At 35.8% G+C, this 19,244-nt stretch overlaps 1 pseudogene; it reads left to right on the top strand.

Annotated features, from left to right (window-relative positions):
- Positions 1–18,334: 18,334 nt before the first annotated feature.
- On the top strand, positions 18,335–18,860 carry LOC130028425 (proteasome subunit alpha type-4-like; annotated as a pseudogene).
- Positions 18,861–19,244: the final 384 nt, after the last annotated feature.

The raw sequence follows: 19,244 nt of genomic DNA, 5'->3' as shown, positions 1-19,244 counted from the left end.
GGGGTCATTACAACAGAAACCACAGAAATTCAGAGGATCCTCAGGGAGTACTTTGAGAAGCTTTATGCCACGGAACATCAAAACCTCGAGGAAATGGATAAATTCCTAGACTCCTACAGACTCCCAAGGCTGAACCAAGAAGACCTGGAATACCTGAACAGAACTATCACCATCAAGGAAATTGAAATGTTAATAAAAAGTCTCCCCAAGCACAAAAGTCCTGGCCCGGATGAATTCACTAGTGATTTCTTCCAAATCTTTAAAGAGGACTTACTCCCGATGCTCTTTAAGCTTTTCCACGAAATTGAAATATCAGAAACACTTCCGAACAGTTTCTACGAAGCAAATATCACACTGATACCAAAAGCAGACAGAGATACCACAAAGAAAGAGAATTACAGGCCGATATCCCTGATGAACACAGATGCAAAGATCCTCAACAAACTACTAGCAAATAGAATCCAACTACTCATCAAAAAGATCATACACCATGACCAAGTAGGATTCATCCCAGGGATGCAAGGATGGTTTAACATTCGGAAATCAATCAACATAATCCACCATATCAACAAAAGAAAAGATAAAAAGCATATGATCATATCAATAGATGCAGAGAAAGCATTTGATAAGATCCAGCACCCCTTTATGATGAAAACCCTAGCCAAAATGGGTATAGAGGGGATCTTCCTCAACATAATTAAAGCCATCTACCACAAGCCTACAGCAAGCATCATCCTCAATGGGGAAAAACTGAGAGCCTTCCCTCTAAGATCAGGGACGAGACAGGGATGCCCACTCTCTCCACTGCTCTTCAATATAGTACTGGAAGTACTTGCAATAGCGATTAGGCAGGAAAACGATATTAAGGGCATTCAGGTAGGAAAGGAAGAAATCAAGCTCTCACTATTCGCAGATGATATGATACTCTACTTAGAGAACCCAATAACTTCCACCAAAAAACTCCTAGAAACAATAGACTCATATAGTAAATTTGCAGGTCATAAAATCAATACCCAAAAGTCCATGGCTTTCCTATACGCAAACAGTGAGAGAAAAGAAAGCAACATGAAAAAAACAATCCCATTCACAATTGTGCCCCAGAAAATCAAGTACCTAGGAATCAGCTTAACTAAGGAAGTAAAGGACCTGTACAAAGAAAACTACAAAACGCTACTTCAGGAAATAAAAGAGGACATGAGGAAATGGAAAGATATCCTCTGCTCATGGGTCGGGAGAGTTAACATTGTCAAAATGGCAATATTACCGAAAGCATTGTATAAATTCAATGCAATCCCTATAAGGATACCCATGACATTCTTCAAAGAAATGGAGCAAACACTCCTGAAATTTATATGGAACAATAAGCCCCCACGAATAGCTAAAGCAATTCTTGGGAAAAAGAAAATGGGAGGAATCAACCTCCCGAACTTCAAACTGTACTACAAAGCGGTAATAATTAAAACAGCATGGTACTGGAACAAAGGCAGAACTGCAGACTAATGGAACAGGGTTGAATACACTGACATCTCCCCTCAATCATATGATCATCTAATCTTTGATAAAGGTGCAAGTAATGTGAAGTGGAGTAAGGAAAGCCTCTTTAATAAATTGTGTTGGCATCACTGGACGGCTACATGCAAAAAAATAGGCTCAGAACTCTGCCTAACACCATGTACAAAAGTAAGATCAAAATGGATTAAAGACCTCAACATCAGACCAGAAACCATAAGGTACATTGAAGATAAAGTTGGCAAAACCCTCCATGACATTGAAGCTAATGGTATTTTCAAAGATGCCACGCCACTGGCCGAGCAAGTGAAAACAGAGATAGATAAATGGGACTATCTTAAACTAAGAAGCTTCTGCACCTCCAAAGAAACAGTGACCAAAATACAAAGACAGTCTACAGAATGGGAAAGGATATTCACCGAATACACATCTGACAAGGGGTTGATATCCAGGATATACAAAATACTGGTTAAACTCCACAAGAAGAAAACATCCAACCCCATCCAAAAATGGGGCAATGAAATGAACAGAAACTTTCCCAAAGACAAAATCCGAATGGCAAAAAAGCACATGAGAAAATGCTCTACATCATTAATCATCAGGGAGATGCAGATCAAAACCACAATGAGATACCATCTCACACCTCAGAGACTGGCCCACATTCAAAAGAACAAAAGCAACCGATGCTGGCGTGGATGTGGCGAGAAAGGGACACTCCTTCACTGTTGGTGGGAATGTCCACTGGTTCAGCCCTTCTGGAAAACAGTATGGACGATTCTCAAAAAATTAGAAATTGAGCTCCCATTTGACCCAGCAATACCACTCCTGGGAATATATCCCAGAGAGGCAAAAATGTATAGTCGAAGTGACATCTGCACTTGTTTGTTCATTGCAGCACTCTTTACAATAGCCAGAAACTGGAAGAAACCTGAATGTCCAAGAACAGATGACTGGTTAAAGAAACTTTGGTACATCTACACAATGGAGTACTATGTAGCTCTTAGAAAAGATGAAGTCATGAACTTTACATACAAGTGGTACAATATGGAAAGTATCATGCTAAGCGAAATGAGTCAGAAAGAGAGGGATAGACATAGAAAGATTGCATTCATCTGGGGGATATAAAGTAACAAAGTATGAGATTAATACCCAAGAATAGCTGAGATCAGCACCAGGAGGATTACTCCATAACTTAGAGGCCAGCCGGGTATCCTAGAGGAAAGGGCAGTTCAGATAGAGAAGGGAGCACCAAATAAAGGATGTTTGGAGGATCCTCCCAGGAGGGGAGATGCATGTTGAAAGTAGACTATGGACTGAACATGTTTGCCACTCAATGCCTCTTTTGCAGACCACAACACCCAAAAGGAGAGAGAGAACACAGGGGATTGCCCTGCCACAGAGACAGGGGGGATGGGGGGATGGGGGTGGGAGGGATATTATCCATCGTGGTGGAAAATGGGCACTGGTGGAGGGATGGGCATCTGATCATTGTATAATTGAAACCAAAGCACAAAAAATTGTAAATCTACAACTTTAAAAAAATAAAATAAAATAAATGGAAAAAAAAGAAAAAAAATGATAATGACAAAAAAAATTTGTAAGTCTATAACTACCTCGTGGTGTTTCACTAATAAAAAATAAATTAATTAAAAATATAGATTAAATTGTTTTCTTGAAATGAAAATGCTAAATATAATTTTGATGTTTTCTTGATTTTAGAATTTGGCTGGAGCAATAGCACAGCCGGTAGGGCGTTTGCCTTGAACGCGGGTGACCTGGGTTCGGTTCTTCCATCCCTCTCGAGAACGGCAAGCTACTGAGAGTATCCTGCCCACACGGCAGAGTCTTGCAAGCTCCCTGTGGTGTATTCAATATGCCAAAACCAGAAACAACAAGTCTCACAATGGAGACATTACTGGTCCCCACTCAAGCAAATTGATGAACAAAGGGAGGACAGTACTACAGTGCTACAGTGCTACTGATTTAGAATTAGATGGTCAATCAACAGCTGTACTTCTTTAATTGGATTCCTTAAAAACTATTAAAAAACATTTTCATCTCTAAGACTGCATATCATGCAAAGCAGAGTGTGCTGGGGAATTGAATATGATGTATACATGTGATGATCAGAGCCTGTTCTTTAAAACTTGTTTAAGACTCTTTTGCTCTCAGATTCCTGGTTTTAAGTGTTTGAGAATGCAGTACACTCTAACCAGTTCTTTCATTACCTCTAATGTTTCAGATAGATTTTTCTGAATGTGTGATAAAAAGAACACATAAACTAAGTATATAAATTTTATGTAAATCTGAGTATTTTATGTGTATCTTAAGGGACTCTCCTTTGAATAACTGTAATTTTAGAGCACAGACATATCACCAATCTTATTGCTGAGAGGCCAGACAGACATAGATTAATATAGAAATACTTGAGCAAACTCAAGTGAGCACAAAGTAAAATTGATTACACAGTTCCATTCTATTGCTTATTTTATTAGGATTATGTATAGAAAATCATGTTTATTATGCAATAATATTTGATTTTATGGTCAGCAGTTTAGGGTTTCTTTTTTTGTTTATTTGTTTATTTTAGTTTTTTCTCATTTATTGGGCACACCTCGTGGCTTTATTCACTTAAGTGAGATGGGAAAGTTTTGGTCACAAAATTCCGGGGACATTGTGGGAATAGATTGTGTAAACACATCTCCTAACCCAGCTCTATCAGTACCAACATAATATTCATGGGGAACTAGTATGACCCCACCAAAAATTTATGACCTGAGAGAAAAATAAATAAATGTGTTTCTGGGACATTGAAAAAAATACTAGTTTCTCTGATTTTCCACATGGATGTGATTATAAAGAAAAACTGTAACTTTCAAAAGAGGAAAAAGAAATCATTTTGACCACACTTGATGGGTTAGGAAAGATAAGTTTTGCAGATAACAGAGAAACTAAAATTATAGCTTGAAGGAAGTAGAGTATGAACATCATTTTTTGGTTGCATTGTTGATTAAATCTCAGAGGAGCATGAAAAGATGACCTGAAGTGGGAATAAAGGAAATAATGACTAAATTTGTAAATGTGCAGTGTCCCTGTAGCACTTTGTTGCTGTTTTGATTCTGTGAGGAAATAAGTATTTCAGGCATTAGGTCCCAGAGAAGACAGAAAGCGAGTTATGGTTGAGCTATAACATAACTGCAAATAGTTTTGTTGAGGATGAAACATACTTCATGTATTTCTTCTAAAATTTCAAAAGTGAACATTTGGCCATTTGGATAATACCAGAAGCAGATTTCTATTTTCACAGACTATATTTTTTGGGTGGAGGGGCATGGTTCCCAAATAGTGCTCAGGTGACACAATGGTCAGACTTTGCCAACTGGACTGATGGTTAAATCTGAGGATGCTGAGGCCTAAAGTGGTGGTGTGTTAGGGCCCCTGAGGTATCAGGAGTCAAACTGGGATCAGATGTACTAACACTTTGACCATAGGTTTTCTTTTCTTCTCTTTTTATAAAATATTGAGCATAGAGAACAAATACCTGCTTTTGAAAACCCTGTGAGAATTATTTGTAATGTATTGATTAAGTGGGCTGGAATGATAGCACAGCAGGTAGGGCGTTTGCCTTGCATGGGGCCAACCCAGGTTCGATTCCTCCGTCCCTCTCAGAGAGCCCAGCAAGCTACTGAGGGTATCCCATCCGTCTGGCAAGCTTCCTGTGACATATTTGATATATCAAAAACAGTAACAAGTCTCACAGTGGAGACATTACTGGTGCCCGCTAGCAAATCCATGATCAATGGGATGACAGTGATACAGTGATACAGTATTATTTGTCCATTTTAATTATAGAAACATTATTGGCAGCTGCTATTAGTAAAGGAAGTTTTTGTTATAAATCAGCTGATGTGTTTTTATACTCCAGCAGGATGAAATTGATACACAACTTTGGATAAATTTAAGACATGCAAGATGTTGAGGAAATAAATTTGCTTACTGTCAAATAATAGCCACATAGGATAAGCTAAGGTGTCTTTTATATCATATAGTTATCATTTACATTATATTATATCATTTATAGCTGCAGACACACACTTTCCCTGACCCTGAAAGAGCCCCCAATACGCCATTAGGCTATGCTAGCACTCGGCAGGGATGAATGGAGTCATTACTTGCTCTCTCTGGAGCAAATCGATGATCAATGGGATGACAAGTGACATGTGTCATCTACTTTCAACGTATTACACTGAGTATTTGTTTGTTTTGGAATTGTATCCTATAGTGCTCAGGACTTAGTTTTATGTGTCTTAACCTCTCTCTCTCTGGTTCTGGTATTGATGCAGAAGCAGTTGTTTTCTGCATTGGTTGCTGGTTCCTGTGTTCTTCAATGCTTTCAAGAATGAAAACACTAAGGAAATAATTACTCCAGAATCAGAATTTGAAATAACAGAAAACTTTTAATAGAAAAATGGAGAGAAACTCGCTACCAGGAGGAATTTTGTAAAGGACTAAATTAAGGAACAGGTTTTTGTGATTCTGTGTCTGGGAGTATAGGAAAATTGAGAAGTGACCTTTAGTAGGAAACTTACCATGGGTGTTGGGAGCAGAAATAGTATAGTGGAGGGACACTGAACACTCAGTAACTGGTGGAGAGTGCAGAAGTAGAATGTGTTATGCATGAAACATCACTATAACAGAACTGCAAACCATGGTGGCCTAAAATTAAAAAAAAAATCTTTCCACATAATTCTCTCTAAAAATAAGTAAATTAATCGAGTCTTTTTGTTTGTAATCAAGCTTATAGAGTGGTTAACAAAGTCGCAGAGAAGTTTTATTTGTTTCCCTTAGATGTTCTGTTAATTTAGGCCCCTTCCTTTCATGTTGCTGAAATAAGGCTGCTAACTTCCTGTATTTACAATTAAGCTGGTGGGCCAGTCATCTTCCTTAGAAGTTTCTGCATCATTAGGGACTTCATGTTAATTATTTAACTATGTGCCTTAATATGGCCTGTTGCAATCTTTCAGCCTGCTGTGAGCTGGCCCAAGGCCTGGGTTCTAATTTATCCATTTGTTTTAGGCTGTAGCCTTGGGAAATTGTGAACTCCCTTAGTCTTAAAGAGAACCCCCAAAATTGTAGGAATGTTTAGAACATTGTGCAATGACAATTAAAATGGAGTCACTCTTAGCAGCTGTCAAGGAGAAACTGAGGCTTCCTTTTTCAATTTGATATCTTATTTTGCTTTTTATTTTTTATTTCCCTGATGAAAAATGATGCTGAGCATCTTCTCAGTGTCCTCTGGCTATCTACATATCCTCCATAAAAAATGCTTTTTAAGATCCTCTGTTCATAAATCAAATTTTTATTGAGATGCATGAGTTCTTTATATATTTTGGATATTTACCCCTTATCACATATATGATTTATAAATATTTTCTTTCATTCTTTAGCTTTGTTTATTTTATAAATATTTTCTTTTGTTAGTATGAGATTAATACCCAAGAATAGCTGAGATCAGCACCAGGAGGATTACTCCATAACTTAGAGGCCAGCCGGGTATTCTAGAGGAAAGGGCAGTTCAGATAGAGAAGGGAGCACCAAATAAAGGATGTTTGGAGGATCCTCCCAGGAGGGGAGATGCATGTCGAAAGTAGACTATGGACTGAACATGTTTGCCACTCAATGCCTCTTTTGCAGACCACAACACCCAAAAGGAGAGAGAGAAAACAGGGGATTGCCCTGCCACAGAGACAGGGGGGATGGGGGGATGGGGGTGGGAGGGATATTATCCATCGTGGTGGAAAATGGGCACTGGTGGAGGGATGGGTATCTGATCATTGTATAATTGAAACCAAAGCACAAAAAATTGTAAATCTACAACTTTAAAAAAAATAAAATAAAATAAAGGGAAAAAAATATTTTCTTTTGTTTTATAGAGTTTTTTTGACACATTCTCAGTTTATTTTTGCTTTCATTGCTTAAATTATTAGTAACAAATACAAAAAATATCACTACTAAGACAAATGCCAATGAAATTTTCTGTTTTCCTTTAGAAGCTTTTGTTTTTCTTTTTTTTCTTTTTTTTGCCACATCCAGTGGTGTTCAGGGCTTACTCTTCTGCTTTCAGAGATCACTCCTGGCAGACTCAAGGGACCATATTGGGTGCTTACCTGTGGTACTATCCTGTGGGTCCAATCCTTAGTAGTTTTACATTAAATTCAATATTTAAGCATTTTAAGTTAAATTTTGAGAGTGGACTGAATTTGTTTTGTATGCAGAAATTGAGTTTCTACCTTTCCATTTATTGAAGGGGAATGTTTCATCATTAAATGTTCTTGGCACAATGATCAAATATTAGTATTGTTATTATTATATACAAGAGTTTATTTCTAGTCTCTGGATTCTGTTTCATTAGTCCATGAATCTATTTTATGCTAATGCCATAATATTTCATTGTGATAATTTTGTAATGTAGTTTAAAGCCAGCAGTCTGCTCACAGCAGGCTGGAGGACTGAAGCAGACTATATTAAGGCACCTAGCTTTGTTTTTTCTCAGAATTGTAAGGAATTTCATAATCTCTGATAGTTCCACATAAATTTTAGAATTGTTTTTGTTTATGGAAATATATAATGAATCTTCTTATAAATAATATTAATAAAATTTGTTTTTATTTTTTAATAATGCCATTCAGGGGCTAGATTTAACAGTAGTACTCAAGAAGTTTCATAAGGCCCCATGCTGCACTTAGAATTGATTTTTAATCTTAAACTTCAACCCAGAAGATCTTTCAGGAACAAAGCAAACCAAACAGAGACCACTTCCTTTGCTAATGAAGAAGAAAACTGATAATAAAGCAATGGTTTAGAAAACTCTGAGACCACATATCTTAACAGGGATGCCATTCCTGAATTTTTATCCTTCTGACAAATCCAATGTCTCCTTTTGAATAAAAACTAAGATTACCTAGAAACCAATTTAGGAGAATTCTTCTCTTTATGTTCTCAATGCTAGACAATTATATATATAATCTGATAATTTCAGATTGCAAAGAAAAAATTTATGTCACCTGAGATAGAATAATTGTGGGAACTGGCCCCAGGCAAGAACAGCTCAAGGATTAAAGAAAGACAGAAATAAAAGAAAAAAAAGTCTGGGTTGGGGGTATTAACAGATAGATTCATAGACTGAGAGCCCTTATTATTTTCTACATACAATATTTATTGCTTAGAACCAGTAATTGTTAGAAGAAAAAAGAACAAACTTCTTTGATCAAGTGCCTGACTATCAATCTATTCAACCTCGCTTTTACACATCTGAGGACCTTTGCATATTTAGGGATGAACCTCTTCGTGATGGGCTTTCTACAAGGGGAAATGCTTCTAAGAGAGGAAACAGATAGAGCAGATCCAGAACAATGCCCTCAGGCTTCAGCGTCCTGGCTTTAAGAGTCCCGTAAACTGCCCCTCCCATCCATCTCCATGATATATGTAATCCCCAGTAAGTGTTCAGAATAAAAAGGAGAATCCCATTACCTTTCAATAAAATACTTCTTATGGTTCAATTTAGATAAAAGTTCCGATGAGTTGCTAGACTTAGTTAACATGCTCATAATATTATTGTTTTTATTAGGTTGTTTGGTGGCACATTCTATAATCCTCAGTGTTTACTCATGACTGGGTTCACTTCTAGTGGTTTTTGGGGACCATATACAATGCACTGAACTGGAGTCAGCTGCCTGGAAAGCAAGTACTTTAATCTCTTTACTATCTATTTCGTCCACCACGGTATTATTAACTCTCTAATATCAAACACATTCTAGAGATTCAGTGGTGAATTAAGTCTTAGACTTATGCCATCTCTAATATCAAACACATTCTTGAGATTCAGTGGTGAATTAAGCCCTAGACTATGCCATCACCTTAAATTCTAAGAAACCAAAATACTTTATTTTCATCTCTCTGTATGCTTAATTTAGAAATATCCTAAACTGTATATTGTCATTCAATAGAATATTTTAGTAGTTCTTTTCTAATGATCTCACTTTATTTCTTTTTTCAAATGAAGCAAAATAATTTTTATTGAAAGAAATTTATTTCGATATGTGTGGGGAGAGAGGAAGGGAGGAATATGTATTCAAAAGAAAATACGGGCTTCTTCAGAGTGGAAAAGAACAGAAGAGAGAAAGAATTATATGTTCAAGAGAGAACAAAGGTCTCTCGGGAGTGGGAAAAAGAAAAGCTTAGTCTTCCTTCCTTCCTTCCTTCCTTCCTTCCTTCCTTCCTTCCTTCCTTCCTTCCTTCCTTCCTTCCCTCCCTCCCTCCCTTCCTTCTTTTCTTCCTTCTTTCTCTTCTTTTTTTAAATCTCTCTTTTATTTCTTTTGCCACGCCCGGTAATGCTTAGGGTTTACTCCTGACTCTGTGCTCAGGGATCACTCCTGACAGTGCTCAATGAAACATATGGGGTCCTGGGGATCAAATCTTGGTTGGTCACGTGCATGGCAAGCACTTTGTTCTCTATACTATCTCTCCAGCCTTTTCACTTTATAAATAACCTCTTAGAGAAGACTACTAAAGAATAGGTAGAATAAATATATTTATCTGACTATTCTATCTAGATATCAGTAACTCATTAGCCTACTCGTTATAACTTCTGAGAAAAATGAATTTAATATGGCTTCTTTGAAAGATCCATATATGTTTGCACAAAGTGATAGATAAAATACTTGTCTTCCTTTAAGGTTTCAAGAAGAATCTAAATAAATATTTTTTTTGTGATGGAAAATTCAAGTTTTTCATAGTCTGTCATTATCATCTGGACATAATTCATTGGCAGGGAATGATTCCTCACATAAGCTGTGGTAATAATGTGGCATTTTCATTTTTCTTGCATTCCTTTTATAAATCAGAACTTCATGTTTAAAAATGAATAAAGGATAAAGATAGAATCCTAATCTGCTCCTACCTCCACAAAAATACCAACATGTCTGTGGAATGCTATTTTTTGTGCTATCCCAGGCTAAAATTGTCATTTTGAAGTTTTTAAAGTGTCTTTTCTAAACATAGCACTTAATATTTCAAATGTGATCACTTCATATTCAGTGGAAGAAGCTGGTATCATTGTAATGTATGGTTTTATCATTATATATGAATAAATAATAGACCCTTTAGTAAAAAAATAGCAAACAACTTCACTTGTTCCATCTAAGCCATTTAGTATCCTGAAACTGGCTGCTGTGGTCATGATTGTAAACTTTTCACTTGATTTATAGAAGATAATAGGGATCCAACTTATTTATAAACCTAGAGTTAATGCTTCAAAATTCACACATATGGAATTACAGTTGAGATCAATAGAGATTTTCTAGTCTCGAAAGAGACTGTGAGATACAAGATTACAAATTGTCCACGAATGACTTTCAGTTGACAGTGCTCAAGCACGCATTCACCAGTGTCCACTTCCCTGCACCAATAACCAATATGACCAGTTTCCCTATCACCCCCAGTCTGCTCTATTGCAGACACTCTTTTTTACCTTTTTAAGTACACAAAAGAGCATCTTTATGATTCACAATTATTGCACCTTCTTTCAATGCTTGTATATTTGAAGTCGAAAACAGATATGTATAAATATGACATTAAGGGGTTGGAGTGATAGGACAGCAGCTAGGACATTTGCCTTGCATGCATCCGGCCTGGGTTCAATTCCCAGCATCCCACGTGGTCTCCTGAGCACCACCAGGTGTAGTTTCTGAGTGCAGAGTCAGGAGTAACCCCTGTGCATCGCCAGGTGTGACCCAAAAAGAAAAAAAGTGACATTAAGAATAATTAAAAATAACTATATGTCTAGCAACTAACAAAAAGGGGGATAAAATATTTGTTCATTGATGTTATTGCTAAAAAAATACAGAAAATAGAAGTTCTGTGCTCATGGTTTTGAAGGACTATGACTGTTAATTCATCTACCCAAAGCAGATTTAATGTAATCACTATTAAAATCTCGATGTCATTCTTCAAAGAAATGGAACATTTAAGGAAATACAACATTGCTAAAACTTGTATTAATAAAATAGGAACTGGAGTGATAATACAGTGGGTACCAATAGTACAGAGTGCTTGCTTTGCATGTGACCAATATGAGTTTGCTCTGGGCATTTCACATGGTCCCCCGAGCACCTCCAGGGGTTAGCCCTAAGTGTAGAGCCACGAGTAGGATCTGAGCACCACTAGGTGAGATCTCCAAACATTGTTCTGTTTAATTAGGAGTTAAACCCAGTTGCAGAGCCGAGAATAACCCCGTGCACCAACCAACCTATTGAACAAACACAAAAAACTTAATTTCAAAATAATTGAAGAGTTAAAACAATCTAGAAAACCTTGCCTTTAAATTATGCAACAAACCTATAATAATAAAAAAGGTGTGGTACAGGAATAGCAACTGGGTTTAACTCCTAAATTAAGTAGCAACTGCTATAGCAACTGGGTTTAACTTCTAATTAAACAGATCAATGGCATAAAATTGGGAGTCAGAAATTATATGTGCATATATAATTATATACAGTATATAATTATATTTACATTACAATGTATCCAAGAGCATCCTTCTATTTCTATAGTTTCTAATTCTGTAGTTTCACCCAATCTAGGAGCTTAGTTGCTTCTTATTACTTCTTTTGCTTTAATCATTTATATTCCACATGACTAAATCAACTAATAACAGTTTCTGACTTACTTATTAACTCTACTTAACATTGATAATTCAAATTCATCCATTTTATCCCAAAGACATCTTTTTAAATGGCAGAGTTGTAGATTATTGAATACATATATGTATATATAATATATATATTCATTCAGCATCATTCAGTCATCTGATACATATATGCATGTATATATATGTGTATATATATATAATTATCCAGTCATCTGTTGATGAGCATCTAGAATGATCCTACACTTTGGATGTTGTGAATAATGCTATGAATACTGGAGCTCAAATATCCTTTCAAATTTATATCTTATGTATAAATTTCTAGAAATAACATTGCTTGGATAATATGCTATTATATTTTTATTTGTTTGGGGACTACCCACAAACACTGTCAGAGCAACTGGGTTTAACTCCTAATCTTTGGCAACTGGGGCCACATTTCAAAGAGATGGTCCAAGCTTTCAATGTTGCCTGATACTGCTTTGTCCATACCTGTGGAAAGTAATCTCTGTATCATTTTCCACAGAGGCTAGGTAAATTTACACTCCCAGTGCAGTGCACCAGTATCCCTTATTCTGTAATTCCTTACCAACACTTGCTATTTATAATCTTGTTGATATAAACTGGCATTTTATGACATGATTTTTCATTGTCATTTTGATTTTCATTTCCCTAGTAAGTGATGATGCATTTTGGGGTATCTATATTGTCTCCTCAGGAGAAGCATCTGTTCTTGTTATTTTCACATATTTTTCTATAGTTGTTATTGGTCTATTTAAACTTTTTAATTTCTTCCTAGTTCAGTCTTGATTGTATGATTCTAAGTTTGTTTATTTACTCAAGGCAGCCCAATTTATTTGTATACAGATGATGACAGTAGTCTGTTATGAACTTTTGTATTCCTTTAGTATAATTTGTATCTTTACCTCTATCATGCAAGAATTTTTTTCTTATTTACCTTGAGTTAAAAAGTTATTCATATTTGGGTTTCAGACATATAGTGTTCCAGCACCAATCCCTTTGCCACTGTCCACTAGTCTCTACCAATGTTCCTAATTCTCCTCCTCACCAAAACCTGATTTCATGAAAGGCAATTTGATTATAAATTTTAGAAACTGTAGTTTATATTACTGTTACTCATAGCATTTCATACTTAACATTTTAGCATACCCATCTTCTGTCACTTAAAAATTAAAAAAAGTTTTCCAGTCACACCCACAAACTGCCTCTCATATCATATACGCTCATTATCAGTCATGACCCAGAAACTCACAAATAAATCTCCGAAGAAAGCCACAAACCGCAGAGATGCCTCCAGACCCAAAAGCCACTATCCATTTAAAAATTTAACTCCAATTCTATCACCCTACTTAAAATTTTAGAATTCCTGGAGCGACATCTCATTCTCTAAGTCACTTATGTATCAGGAGTAGCACTGGTACATAAGTGACTTTTATGGGTGTAAAGTAGAAGGCAATTTATCTCAATAAAATATATATATATATATTACATACTAGCACACAAGCCTCAATCTATAAACAACATATTAGTAATCTCTTATACAAGAGCTTAATGTCTTCTAGGTGAGATACAACAAAAGAAAATCACACACGTTTCTCTAAGGAAACTTTTTGTATCATTTTTAGTGGATTATTCATAGCAAGTAATCCAAAATATATTATTTAGGATCTGCCTTTGGGCAGACTTGGGTGGTGGTGGGAAAATTAAAAATAATGGTGGTGGGGAGGTGTAATGGTGGTGGGAGTGGTGTTAGAATATTAAAAGTAATAAATTATTGTGAACAAGTCTATAAAAATAAAATTCAAATAAAAATATATTTTTCTCTTTTTATTGATGAACTTAGGGGTATAAATTTACTGATTCTTTTCAAAAAACAGTTCTTGTTTATTTTAATCTTTTGTGTCATCTTCTATAATTTATTTGTCATTTATTTATGTTCTAATTTTTGTGATATACTTTCTTCTATAGAATATGTTTCTTATTGTTCTTTCTTTTCTGGTTTCTTCAAATATTAGGTATGATGTTCTATCTGAAAATTTTCCAGTTTATTGATGCCTACCTGTGTATTGCTATGGATTTTCCTTTTTATTTTGCTTTTCTGAATTGCAGATATGGTAACTCATTTCTTCATCTTTGTTGCTCTTAGATTACTTTTTCATTTCTATTTTGAGTTCTCTGTTGATCAAAAGTTATTAAAAAGTTATTTGTTTCTTTTTTATTATTTGTTTATAGCCCTGAGCCACTGTGACGAGAATAAAAATTTCTCCTGATTTCAATCCTCACCTAAATGTTAAGACTCCATTTTCATTCCAACATATCTTCCCTTAAGAATATTCTAGGTGCACTTGAAGTTTATGTACATTTATTTCTGTGGGACTGGGAATTTCTGGGTATATCTCGTATGTCTGTCATAAGATACTTGTATACTGTTATTTAATTATTCTCTTGTTAATTTTATGTGTACTTAAGCCCCTCATCACTGCAAATGGCATGTTGAGATTCTCTGTTATTGTGTTATTGTTTATGTATTCCCTACAGCTTATAAAAATTGCTTTCTATATTTGAATGACCCTGTGTTGTGCGGATATTAACAATTCATCTTTGTTCATGACCATTTTATCTTCTTGAAAGATTGATCCCTACATCATTATATAATATTTGTCTTGCCTCTTTTTTTATTTATTTTAGTTGAGAATCAATTTGTCAGGTATGTGACATAATTGCAGATCTTGCTCTTTTCTGGGTTCCTGAAATGGGACACCTTGCTTCAAGATTCACTTTGATTCTGTTAGCCATTTTATCTGATGTGAAAAGCTTGTGTGCATAAACTCAATGGATTCTGCCTTTTTCTGTCCAGCTAGTCAATTATTGTCTTTAATATCAGAGTTTAGGTCATTTTTTTTTGTTTTGTTTTTTGTTTTTCTCTTTGAGTCACACATGGTGATGCACAGGGGTTATTCCTGGCTCTGCACTTAGGAATTACTCCTGGCAGTGCTCAGGGGACCATATGGGATGTTGGGAATCAAACCTGGGTTGGCCGTGTGCAAGGCAAATGCCCTACCTGCTGTGCCATCTCTCCAGCCCCAAGGCCATTTGTTTTAAGGGCAATTATTGGTATATGGGGCTTACTTTTTTGCCATTCTATTTTTGTTGTTATTTTAATATTTATATTGTTAATTTTTTTCAATAATTTCTATGTGCACTTTCAGGTGAATGGATTTTCTTAGTGATTCCTGCAATTTAATATTCTTTGTGTTTCTCCTCAAAATTTTTTTGTTAAATGATTTCCATGAGAGTCATGTATTTTCCACATTTAATTTTTTTGTGCTAATATTGATAATCTTCAGACTAAATGAAATCTATTGTATATTTTCCCCCTTGATGTTTTGTTACTGACTTATTTTTGTTTGTTTCTGATTCTGTATTATTATTTGCCACAATGCTGGAGGGTTGATGTTCTTTGCTTTCCTTTTCTTGTAGAAAAAGAACATCTCTTAAAATAAGGATGTGGTGGTAGTAAAATATATGAGCTTGTGTTATCTAAGAGAGACTTTATCTACCATATTTAAGTGATAGTTTTGCATGGTAGTGTATTTTTGACTAGAACTTTTTATCTTTTTGAATTTTGAATTGTTATTTAACTCTCCTGGTCTTTAGCATTGTGAGAATTCTGATAATAAATTTATTTGGCTACTTTTTATGATATATTCTCCTCAAATTAAATATTAATTTTTTATAATTATTTGATAATATCACAATGATGGATCTTGCAGTTTGTCTTATTTGCATTTAGAAGTGTCAGTGCTCTTTCATATGGGCTTCTATGGTTCATTTATTTTTTAAGGTTTGGGAAGTCCTCAGCTATTATTTGTCTTTTGGAGGCTTCTCAGAGCATGCCCCTAGCCCTGTAGTCATGGATGACTACTGGCTATGCCCAGGGGCCCACATTTGTTGCCATATATTGAACTGGGCTGGAGTGATAACACAGCGGGTAGGGCGTTTGCCTTGCATGCCGCCAATCTGGGTTCAATTCCTCCATCCCTCTTGGAGAGCCGGCAAGCTACTGACAGTATCCCTTGCACAGCCTGGCAAGCTCTCCGTGGCATATTCAGTATGCCAAAAACAGAAACAACAAGTCTCACATTGGAGATGTTACTGGTGCCCGCTCAAGCAAATTGATGAACAATGGGACGACAGTGCTAAGACAGTGTTACAGTGAACTGTAATCAGCCTTGTGCAAGTCAAGTGCTTTAACCTCTATACTATCTCTTTGACCCAACTATTTTTTCTTTTCCTAGCTACTCTGTTCCCTTTTCTCCAACCTTGTCTTCTAATATTCCCATTATTCTGTTATTACCTCTTTTAATAGAATCATATTTCCACAGTGTGCCTTTATTTTCCCAAATCCTATTTCTTTCTCTTCTGACATTTGATTTATTATTGAAATGTCACTTTCCATTGCTCTTATTGCTTCCTTTTCAGGAGTGAGTCACTATTTCCCATGGAGATTTTAATTTGATTTATTGTCTATTTCATACACAGGATATTTGTAATTTTTTTGAAAATGCTTCAGTATTTTTGGTGGTGAACTTCCTCTGCTTCTGTATTTTTATCATGTTTCATTGATAACTCATTCTGTGTTGATGTGCACTTTATATATTTCATTATATCCCATTGATTTTTTTCAAAACAGTTATTTTTAGTTATTTTATTTTAGGGATCACTCCTGGCAGTACAGACCTGTTGGCTCGGTGCTTCAGTATGACCATGTGTTGGCCTTACAGGGATGCATAGAAACTACTAAGGCTACATCTAGCGATGCTTGTGGCCAGGGAGATGGGGCACACTATGCTAGAGATTCAACTCAGGACCTCACTTATACAGAGTTCTTCCACCAATATCCCTGCCTCCCATAATAATTATTTTATATTTATTACCCCTTAGAGTTCTCATTTCTATGACATTAAGATAAATTTTTTCCCATTCATTATGCTATGGAATTTATTTTAAAATAAATTTTAAAAAGTTTATTTTGCTTTGTGTTCCCCTTTATAGGTAAGGTAGTTCTTAGTTTGAACAACTATTTTTTAAGACTTCAGAAATGTGTGGGAAGAGTGGTGAATCTAATTATTTGGGGTATAATTGTGTAGCCTAGGAGCTGTTTCCAGTCAACTAATCCAGACCAGGCAGTTCAATGCTCAGAACTATTGACATGTGGTTTTCTGAACCTATGATGGTACCACGGGTCACCAAGGTCATACCCAGTGATGCTTGGAGATCTCGAGATCTCTACTCAGTGTTTCTCTGGAGAAAAATCATGCAGGAGTTGACCTCTGCATTTCATGCATTCAAAGCAAGGAACAAGTTCTTTGAACTATCTTCCCCAGACCAAGGGGGTAAATCAGTTGAGGTTTATTTTATTTACCATCTTATATGGGAAAGACCAGCCTGGATATCAAATCTCTTATGGCTTCCTTTTCCCCCAATGACCAGAGATTATCTATTTCTGATCACACTAGGCCATGCTTATAGGGGCAGCTTTTAGGCCAGTTTCTGGTGTCTGCTGTCTTTAGGGGCTAAAATAGGAGCCCAAAGCTATTAAATAACAATAAAGGGCTCAGTTCAACATGAAGATATAAGACTTGTATTATTTCCAAACTAAACTCAGAAGCATCTAAATATATAGAGCAAATATTAACACATTTGAACAGAGAAATAGCAATGTAATAAAGGTAGGGGATATTAGTACCCAGTTTCAATATAAATAGATCATCCAGGGAGAAAATAAACATGGAAACCTTAGCCTTGGAGTTTTCTCTCATGAGTAAAGTGCTTGGTGTAGATCTCTGATTTTCATTGTTTTTTCCTCCAGAATTATATAAAATTCAGATAACATGCATCAACTGTGTGTTTCCAGAACTGCTGTCTTTTCTCCAGAATGTCATTTTTACCAAGTTGAAGACAGGCAACTGTCTGATCATTTTAGCAAATGATGCGGTTTCTCTTGTACAGAGAGATACAGATCCACAAACTACTTGATGAAGGCACTTCCATCCCTCCAAACAATTAATAAGCTGTGATTCATAAACTTAGTAACACATGGCTTACAGTGTAGCAGGTACAATGTCTGCTGCTAATGTTTTGACTAATGAGCTGAAGTTTATTGCTCAGAAGTATTCACTACAGGATTGGGAGCCAATTTCTTTGAAGCAATTGATTATTGTATTGTGTGATATCAAGTAAACCAATAAGCAGTTTGGAGGAAAAAGTCTCTTTGGTGTTTCTTTGTTCTACTAGGACTAGGGAATTTTCTGAGGGAAAATTATGGGGAATGGAAACAATAGTACTGAAGCTGTACCAATGTTTAAACAAGACTACAAAGAAGGAGAAATGACTTTTAAGTCAACAATTGCTTTAACTATAAATTTTCTAAACAAGAACACAAATGTTAATTATACTATCTGCTGAAAAGTGGAAATTTACACTTTGGCAAAAGAGAATAAAACACTGTCATCAGAGGTCTCAAGTAAAGGAAGTGGAACAGTTGCTCAACAAACATAAGGAAACAGAAGCTAAAGCAGAGTGAGAGAAGACAGAAAAAGAAAAGAGAGAAAAGCTTAAGTAGAAAACAAAATCAGGGATCTCATATCTTTGATTTTATGGAGCTAGTATAGTAAGATAATAGGACATAGCAAACTAAATTGGGTCCTTGCTTTTCTGGTCAACTGAAAATTATGTTTTCTCTTGATGGACATCTCTTTAAGCATTTATTATTGTTAAAGTAATGTATTTCCAATGATCTTGGCATGTATGATCTTGGTGTTCACAGTTACTTCCCCTTAAACACCCCCCCCCCAAATGTCTAAGAAATCCCCCTGCCCTGCCATGTTCTTGTGTCATCTACAGTTCACCTAATTATCTACTGGTGACTCTGGTGTTCTCAGTATGTATTAGAGTACTAGACTATGTTACCAATCAACATCTATACCCTTATACTTTATACCAAATA

The sequence above is a fragment of the Sorex fumeus genome, unplaced genomic scaffold (genome assembly GCF_029834395.1).
Source record: "Sorex fumeus unplaced genomic scaffold, SorFum_2.1 ptg000039l, whole genome shotgun sequence".
NCBI classification, from domain to species: domain Eukaryota; kingdom Metazoa; phylum Chordata; class Mammalia; order Eulipotyphla; family Soricidae; genus Sorex; species Sorex fumeus.
Note: the sequence above shows the minus strand (reverse complement) of the source record. Positions and strands in the feature narration are given on the sequence as shown.